The sequence below is a fragment of the Tupaia chinensis genome, unplaced genomic scaffold, assembly GCF_000334495.1.
Source record: "Tupaia chinensis unplaced genomic scaffold, TupChi_1.0 Scaffold149973_1, whole genome shotgun sequence".
NCBI lineage: Eukaryota > Metazoa > Chordata > Mammalia > Scandentia > Tupaiidae > Tupaia > Tupaia belangeri.
The window spans coordinates 43750-53212 of NW_006209815.1; the positions used below are offsets into that span (position 1 = coordinate 43750).

Below are 9463 nucleotides of genomic sequence, written 5' to 3' on the forward strand. Positions count from 1 at the left end.
TATGTTCTCTCACTCTCTCTCTTTCTCTCTCTGGCAAGTGCACACACCCTATTGCAGAAATCTCTCCCTCCCCCAAAGAAAACCCAGAAAAATGTTACTGTGTGTTACTTAGTAAACCTTTTTTCAAAGTGGCCCTTAGTACTACTAGAAACATTGATGTCAAAGATGCAAAGAACTTAATACTATTGTCTAGGGAAAAATAAAAATGAATAAAAGCAATATTATTAGTTAATGTACTCTTAGAAAATATCTTAAATATATAACTTTAAGAAATGGTAAAAATAAATATTTTAAGGGCCAACAGGAAGCGTGGTGGTTAAGGCACTTGGATTCCACATGGCCAAACACTGAGTTCCAGTCCTTGTTACTTGCTTTCTCACTTTTTCATTTTCTCACATTCTCTCTCTCTTCCATGAATGCACATCCTCTACAGCAAATTTTCTTTAAATAATAAAGAAAATTGTTTAAAGAATTGTTTTATTTAACATTTTTTATTATTTATTTTATTTGTCTTGATTTGATCAGAGAGGGACAGAGTGAGAGAGAGAAAAAGAGAGAGAGAATGAGAAAGCAAGCCATCAAGTCTGGGACTCAAACCATGGTCAGTCATGTGGGAGTCCATTACCCTTAATCACCATGCCACTTGCCAGCCCCAGTAAATAAAACTTAAAAAAATAAATCAAATATAAACTTATTGGGGGTAGCACATTGAGTAGTGATTAAGGTCTTGTATGCCCACATGACTGAGGTTCAAGTCCTGGACCTAATAGTTTTAAAATTATATGAGGCATGTACTCATGCATTCTCCATATCTTTGGAGAAGAATGGAGAAGAAATTGTGGTGTGGCCATTCCCCCCAGATGATGAGTTCTCACTTTCCCTTTCACTGTCTCTCTGGGTCTCCCTCTGGCAAGTATACCTGTTGTATGACAAAAATCTTCGAAATAGATAAAAATAAAAAATAGTTATTTTACTATTTTGTCTATTTTTAAAAGTCTATATACTCAAAACTATAGTTTTTTTTTTTTAAGAAAAATCTTTACACTTTCAGTATTATAAATAAAACTTTTTTTGGAGAGGTTTTTGCCATAGGGCACATGCACTTGCCAGACACAGACAGAGAGAGACAGGGAGACAGAAAGCATCTCCCCCAGGGGAGATAGCCACGCCGCAATCCCTTCTCCTCCATTCTCCTCTTGAGATCTTGGGCACGCACACACACGCGCCCGGTGTGAGTTTTAAGCCACCAGGTCTGGGACGCGAACCGCGGTCGACTATATGGGCATCCAGCGACAGCCATTACGTTCACTGCTGGTCTCTACAAAACATTTTTATAATGTACAAAACAGCTTTTGCAGTTTCTTCACAGTCCAAAAAACAGGACTTCCAAAATAAAATTTGTATTTTGCCTTAAATAACCCAAAACCCATCCATATCAACTTTTGAATTTTAATCCACCTAATATACTATGGTATTTATCTATTAAGATAAACCTTGACTTTTGGCCAAAAACAAGAAGGTACTGCTGTTAATTTAAGAGTTTTTATACAATGACAATTATGTTTCTTTTTTTATAGAAAGAATTAATTTTATTTAACTTTATTTATTTTATTTTTATTTGATCAGAGAGAGAAAGAGCAAGAGTGAGTGAAAGAGAGAGAGAAAGTGAGAAAGCAAGCTGCCAGGTCCAGGACTTGAACCATGTTCAGCCATGTGGGAGTCTAGCACCCTTTAACCACCATGCCACCTGCCAGCCTAATTGTGTTTTTTTTTAATAAAATATTATTTATTGGTCCAGAAGATGACATAATGATTATGTAGCTAGACTTCCACATGTCTGATCATGGGTCCCAGAGCCAGTGGTTTGAAAATCACACCAGGCATGTGAGTGTGCATTCTCAAGATATCAGGAGAATGGAAAGGGATTGAAGCCTGAAAATCTGCCTGGGGTGGTACCTCACTTTTCTTCTCACTATCTTTCTTTCTTTTTTTTTTTCCTAGAGAGCACATGTACCCTACAGCAAAACCCTGTTAAGAAAAGTTAGCTATACTATTTATATATTATCTTAATTTTTTTGAGAGGTTTTCTCTATAGGGCGTGTGTGCTCACCAGACAGACAGAGACAGAGAGATAGAAAGCGAGAAATCACCCCCCAGGGGGGATGGTCATGCCGCAATCCCTTCTCCTCCATTCTCCTCTCAGGATCTTGGGCATGCACGCACACGCACCCGGCATGAGTTTTAAGCCACTGGTCCAGGACATGAACCACAGTCGACTATGTGGGAGTCCAGCGACATAGCCATTACGCTAACTGCTGGTTCCCATTATCTTAATTTTTAAAATAAATTTATCCTTTTTTATTTTTTCAAGGTTGGCCATTTATTGGATGAAAATATGTTATCCATGTTTAATAAAATTGGCATAAATACTATGACTAAGAAAGACAATGTAAGTAAATTCAGGTATTTCTATTAAAGTTTTGAAATGGCCTCTCTCTAGTGGGCACACATGCTCTGTCACAGGTTGAGAAACAATAATAATAATAAATAAATAAATAAAACTTAATTAAATATTTACTTTAATACTGTGTATATAAAAATCATATGAATCATGTATGTTTATACTTGAGTTACATCCCAAGATTAATTAATATTCTAATCTTTAGGACCAGAAGATGGCATAATGGTTACTTTGCTGGGCTCCTATATGGCCAATTGTAGTTCGAGTTCTGTACCTAGTAGTTTGTAATTCACGCTCTGTGTGTGTGTGTGTGTGTGTGTGTGTGTGTGTACAATCAGGAGAAGATAATAAAGGAGAGGAGATTGTGGTAAGGCCATATCCCCTTGGTGGGTAATTTCTGTGTCTCTGTCTCTCTTGGTCTCTCCAGTGAGTGCGTGCACCCTGTAGGAAAAAAAAGTTCTCTCTAAAAACCATTTCAAACTCCAAAAATATGCCAAAATTTGAAAAAGTCTTAAACCCAAAACTTTGTTTGAGGAATTTTTGATATGAGATACTGAACCTACAGTTGGTTTCTATTATTTTACCAGTAGTAGATTTCAGGGAAGAAAAATCATTAGAATAGTTGTTCTTTTTCTTTCCTTAGCCTTTTATTCATAAAATATTAATATTTAACAACAAATATAGAGGAAAAGCAAGAAACAAGTGGTTGATTCACACTGTGGGTGGGAAACTCAAGTCACAACAGAGCCAAAGTTCTGTTACTCAGTAGGATATGCTGTGAGGCCTCCAAGAGTCTGCAGAGTGAAAGGCTCATTTTTCTTTTTTCAAAAGTCTCAAACAGCTCAGATGAGAGGCTGAATGTAATGACTGCTTCTATTTTTGATGTTCAACCATTTTTCTTGATCTTGTTCTCTGATCCCATACATTCCACATTGTTCACTGGATTTGTTATGAGATCAATGAAAGGGAATTTCTTACTCATTGCTTTCCTGAACTCTTGGCTTGTTTTCATCTTATTGAACAAAAAAGTATATACTTCAAAAATGCCCACAAGTTCAGCTACTAAAATTTCTTTAAAGATCTTTCGTGCCAGTGGTTGTAGAGTGTGGACCATCCTGAAGTTCATTCTTTGCAGGTTGCTAATCCTTCTGCATTTATATTTTTGGAAGCTGCTGATTTTGTCTGTTGGATATCACTTATCAATGATCACTTTCCAGAGGCTTGGTCCTCACAGAATTTGTAGATAAACTAATTAAAATTGTACCGTTTCAAAATCATCCACATGTCAGGACCAACAGTTAGCCTAATGGCTATGTCGCTCGACTCCCATGTAGTCAACCGTGTTTCAAGTCCCGGACCCAGTGGCTTAAACTCACACTGGGCGTGAGTGCATGTGTGTCCAGGATCCCAGGAGGAGAATGTAGGAGAGGGGATTGTGGTGTGGCCATCCCCCATGGGAGGTGATTTCCCGCTTTCTGTCTCTCTTTCTCTCTCTGTCTATCTGGCGAGCACACACACCCTATAGCAAACACCTCTCCAAAAAAAAAAAAAAAAGAAAAACAAAACAAAACAAAACAAAATCATTCACATGTCTAGTAGCAATTTTTTGTTTACTTTGTTTCTGATAATTACTTACTTAATTTTTTATTGCTTTCAAATTTGACCAGAGAATGAAAAAAAGAGAAAGGGATGTAAAGTGAGAAAACAAAACACTGGTTCAGGACCTCAAGCCAAAGTTCACCATGTGGGAATCCAGTTTCTTAACCACCATGCCCACTGCCTGCCCCTGTTTTGTTTTGTTTTGTTTTTATTTTTATTTTTTTTAATCTTTAAGATTTTTACTATAGGAAGTGTGTACTTGCAGGAGAGGGGGACAGAAAGACAGTGAGAGGAAAAGTGAAAAATAATCACCTGGGGGGATAGCCAGGCCACAATCCCTTCTCCGTCATTCTCCTGGAATTCAAGCATGTGCACACACATGCCTGGTGTGATTATTAAGCTGATAGGTCTGGGATTTGAACCATGATAGGTCATTTGAGAGTCCAGTGTCTTAATCTCTACTCAACTTCCCATTTTCAGTTGTTTTTTAAAATTAAACACAAAAGTAATATGTTCAATGTCCTCTTGTAAAAACAGATTTGGGGACCAGCAGATGGCATAATGAATACATCACTGGACTCCCACATAGTCAAATATAGTTTGAGTCTCAGACTGTGCACTTTGATGCTCACACCAGGAGTGCATGTGTGTGTGTGTGTGTGCATGTGTGTGTGTGCCCAAAATCCCAAGAGGAGAATGGAGGAGAAGGGATTGTGGAATGACCATCCTGGGGGGAGGGGAGGATGTGTGTGATTTCATGCTTTTTGTCTCTCTAGCAAGCACATGTGCCCTATACCAAAACCTCTTTTAAAAAATAGCTTTGTGAGAGTTCCTGAGTGTCCGGGGTCCCCACTGTGCACTGAGTACACTCTCTGCAGCTCTGGTGCATCCTCTTTTTCAGAAGGAAATTACATTCATGATCTGTTTGCCCTGGAACTTGCATATGCTGGTGAACTGTTACAAGCCAACTCACTCCCACCTCTCTTCTGGGACCTGTCACCTCCTGTAAAATCACTCTGAATAAGTTCTCTTTGAAGTTTCTGATCTTGAGCAGTATATTCAGTAAGTCCATGTTCTACTGCCAGAGGGAAAAGGTTTGAGATAAATTTAGAAAATAGAGTTGGAGCCATCTGAACCAATTCTGATGTGAGAGTATACAGGCCTTCACAATATTTGCCATAGTAGAAGATATCACCTGAGATGGTGTTGTCTGGGCTTATAAAAGTAAAGCCATTCTGTTGTAAATGTGCTTTTCTAAACATGTTCCATGAACAGCTTTATAAGGCCACCTTTTAAGTGTTTCTTAAGCTGGTTTTAATATAAAGTCTTTTCTTATATATAAAAAGAAGCAAAAATGATCTGTGATGCTCCCATGTATTGTCTAAGAGCTATATTAACTCTTTCAGAATAGAGATCTGCAGGACTGACATGCAACTCTTTTGAGATGCTAAGTGATATTTTTTTTCCTTCTTTTAATTTAAATTTATTTATTTACATTCATTCACTGTACATCATTACAGCATAAAAAATGACATTTTCCATCCAGAGTACACTGTATATTGTCTCAATCAAGTACATCAACAAACATGTTATTGTCAACAAATAATTTTCCATTTCTTGTTTTCTGTATGTTTTGCCTTTTTCCCCCCATCCTTGATTCCCTATCTCTTACCCTCTGCCATTTATCACTTTCTTCCCACACTGTCTCTGGTATCTATGTTTACTTTCTATACTGTTTCCCCTACACACACATTTTATTGAATTACTAAAGACCTTAATTAATCTAAATATTTTCATAGCAAAAACAGCTGGTATATACATTTCCATGAACACAAGTCTAACTTTATGCATCCTATAAAGTAGCACCTAGCTGGGGCTATATATCTTACCGCAGTCATTGAATAGATATTTTTTTCTGAAACTTTTTTTTGTAACTTAATTTACATTCTTTCCCTGTTCAAATGGTAGGTGCATGAGTCTATCAGTCTCATGTACTTTTTCTTCTGTTCTGGTTCCATTTTTCCTATTGAATTCTGGGATATAATGTTCAACTCCAGACTTGTCCCTATGATTAAACTGGCCACTTTCTCAGTTTTTGAGCTCTTATTTCCGTGTGTCTGTATTTAACTTTCCTGATATAGCACACCCTTGAGAACTTCTTGGAGATCTGGTCTGGTGCTGGTAAATTCTTTCAGGTTTTGTTTACCTGAGAATCCTCTTGTCTTTTCTTCCCACATAAAAGATAATCTTGCTTGGTACAGTATTCTTGGCTGAAATTGTCTTTCTCTTAACACTTTGAATATATTTTCCCATTCTTTCTTCGCCCACATTGTTTCCGATGAGAGATCTGCTGTTAGCCTGATGGGTTGTCCTTTATAGGTAACTTGATGTTTTTCTCTTGCCAATCTTAGTATCTTGTCTTTGTCTGTGGTTCTGGTCAACCTGGCTGTAATGTGTCTTGGAGAAGATCTTCTTGGGTTGATCCTACTTGGGATCCTTTGTATTTCTTGTGACTGAATCTTTGAATGCCTCTGTAGGTTTGGAAAGTTTTCTTGCAGGATTTCGTGGAATAGATTATCAATGCCCTTATGGGTCTCTTCACCTTCTGGAATGCCAATTATCCAGATGTTTGGACGTTTGATGATATCTAGTACTTCTCATATATTATTCTCAAATTTTGGGGCCATTTTCTCAGTCTTTGTGGTGGAGTTTTCTAGGCCAGCAATTTTCTCTTCTATGTCTGAGATTCTATTTTCTGTATGATCTAGTGTGCTTTTAATACTTTCAAGGGAGATTTTGACTTCCTGTATTATAGACTTCATTTCTAACAGTTCCATTTGATTCTTTTGTAAAGTGTTTAATTCCACTTTTAGATCTTGCAAGAATTTCCTCATCTCCTTGAACTTGTAAACTTCTTTCTCCTTTCTCTTTAGCAGTTCATTGTCTCTCTTCTCTTCCATCTCTGTTAGCTTCACCATAATGAATGCTCTAAATTCCTTATCAGACATTTCCATGATTTTCACTAAACTGCTTGTGGATGAAGAAGAGTTATTCTTTTCCCTTGGAGGAAAGGTATTTTCTTGTTTTCCCATATTTCTTGTGGCCCTGCGGTGATTTCTTGTCATCTGATGGATGGTGCGTTTCTTTCTAATTCTTTTAGTTCAATCTGAATGTTCAGGAGCAAGCAGACAGAGGTGGTCTGGAATCTCTTTGCCATTCTGTTGTAATTGCTGGTGCAGCAGATTCAGTACTATTGAGGATATTTTAACCTAAATAGTATTTTGGATGTTTCGCTACAGTGCCATTAGATTCATCACACTAGCTTGTTTGCTGGAGGTTGAATTATCAGTAGAAAATTTTCATTTCTCTTGTACCCTGAAATACCTAGTTCACAGGAGCCATGCAGAATCTTCTCTTTTTTTTGAAGAGAGATTTTTACTATAGGACACATGCTCTAACTAGAAAGACAGAGACAGACAGCAAGAAGTCACCCCCAGGTGGGATAGCCATGCCTCAATTTCTGCTCCAGTTTCTTCTCAGGATCTTGGGCAAAACATAGGTTTAAACATAGGCATAAACTCGTGCTCTTTGTGAGTTTAAGCCACTGAGTCTGGGACTACATAGGAGTTAGCAACATAACGATTGCACCATCTGCTGGTCCCTCTAAGTGGTTAATCTTTTAAATCAAATTCCTGTACATCTGTTCCAGTGCTGCTGGCTTACACACTCATACACACAGCTGTATATGTATACATAGGATATAGTCATATGGATTCTTTATTGAAAGTTCATCTATGACACTACACAATTTTGTACAGAATTTTTTCTTAGAGAGGGACTTTTCCTACAGAGCATGTTTGATTGCCAGAGAGAGAAAAAAGACACAGAAAGTGAGAAATCACCCTCTGTGGGAGATGGTCATGTGGCAGTTTCTTCACTTTTATTCTATTCTCAAGATTTGTGGCACACATACACATGAATCTGGCACAAATTTCAACCTGCTGTGTCTGATACTTGAACCACAGTCGATCATATCAACATCCAGTGCCTAACCACTAAGTGACCTGAAGCCCCCAGTATGTGCTCTTGTATCTTTAATAGTGATATTCATTAAAAGCTTGGAGGTGGAGGTGTTGAGGTTTATGGTAGAGCTGGGTTGGGGGTTGTCTTGGCTGCAGCCAAGTGGTAGCTCTTTAACATCATGGTCACCCCCTTGGCCTCCAGTGGTGTTGGGGACCCCATCAAGAGCCCCTCCTTTGTGCCTTTTCTATACACAGAGACAGCTGACACCACCAGCAATGCCCCCTGAAAACTCTCAGGCAGGATCTGAAATCAACAAAGTGGGTGATGGAGGTAGCAGTGACTGCAGAAAGTCTTACAAGGCTGCCTCCTAGTTGTAGTTCTGGTCATCCATCATCACTCATAGCTTTCTCTCTCCTCTTCTATGCTTTCCTCCATCCTTCTCCCTCTGCCCCTTCCCTGCACCAGTCTGCCTAATAGAAACCTGCTGCCTGTCACAACCCCTGGGCCAATGGGTACAGCTACCTCCTGGAGCTCATGTTTCCAAGAGCAGAAATAAGCTGGTGGTGAAGGCTGCAGTGTACTAGGTGTCTTGCTCTTCCCAGGCCTGCCCTCTCGGAGATGCTGAGGATGGTGGTGAGTGCTCGGGAGCTCTCCTACTGGGACCAGCAGTCATAAAGCAGTGACACCCTTCAGGACATTTTACCTGTATTAATTTAATTTTTAATGTCTGAGAGCAAAAGGGGAGAAATGGCCTCTCAGAAACTTTAATAAGCAATTTTCATAAACACAAGTTTCTACACAATTTTTAAATTTATACAAAAACTGTTCTGTATTTTAAAAAAAATGCATTCGGGCCAGCAGGTTACAGGGTTGTTAAGGCACTGAAGTCCCACATGGTAGAGAGCAATTCTAGTCCCAGACATGGTGGCTTGCTTTCTCACATTCTCCCTCTCTCACTTGCTCTATCTCTGATGAATGTGCATGTCCTACAGGAATTTTTTTTTTAAATAACAATAATAAATAAAATTATTATAAAAAATAATTTTTCACCTGTCTATCCCCCTTTTGGGGGGCAAATATTTTATATTATATGTATATTTTAATTGCTTGCTTTAGGAATAAAAGAAACCCATGGTATCTTGATAACTCATGAGTGTATTTATAAAATGAGAAGTTTTCTATAAAAATATATTTTTACTGAGAAAATGAATAAAACAGACAAATAGATCTACACAAAATAAACAACATTTTTGGTAGATTTCAGCACAGGACAGTCCTATAACAAGCATATTCCCCTTATTCCCTAGAGCTGCTCAACTTCCAAGTTCAGAATTTTAAAAATATACTTAATTGTGATTTTATTATGTTGACATTAATGTC

General features: G+C 38.1%; 1 pseudogene; it reads right to left on the reverse strand.

Moving 5' to 3' along the window:
* Nucleotides 1-4974: 4974 nt before the first annotated feature.
* LOC114006744 (CDK2-associated and cullin domain-containing protein 1 pseudogene) lies at nucleotides 4975-8518 on the reverse strand (annotated as a pseudogene).
* Nucleotides 8519-9463: the final 945 nt, after the last annotated feature.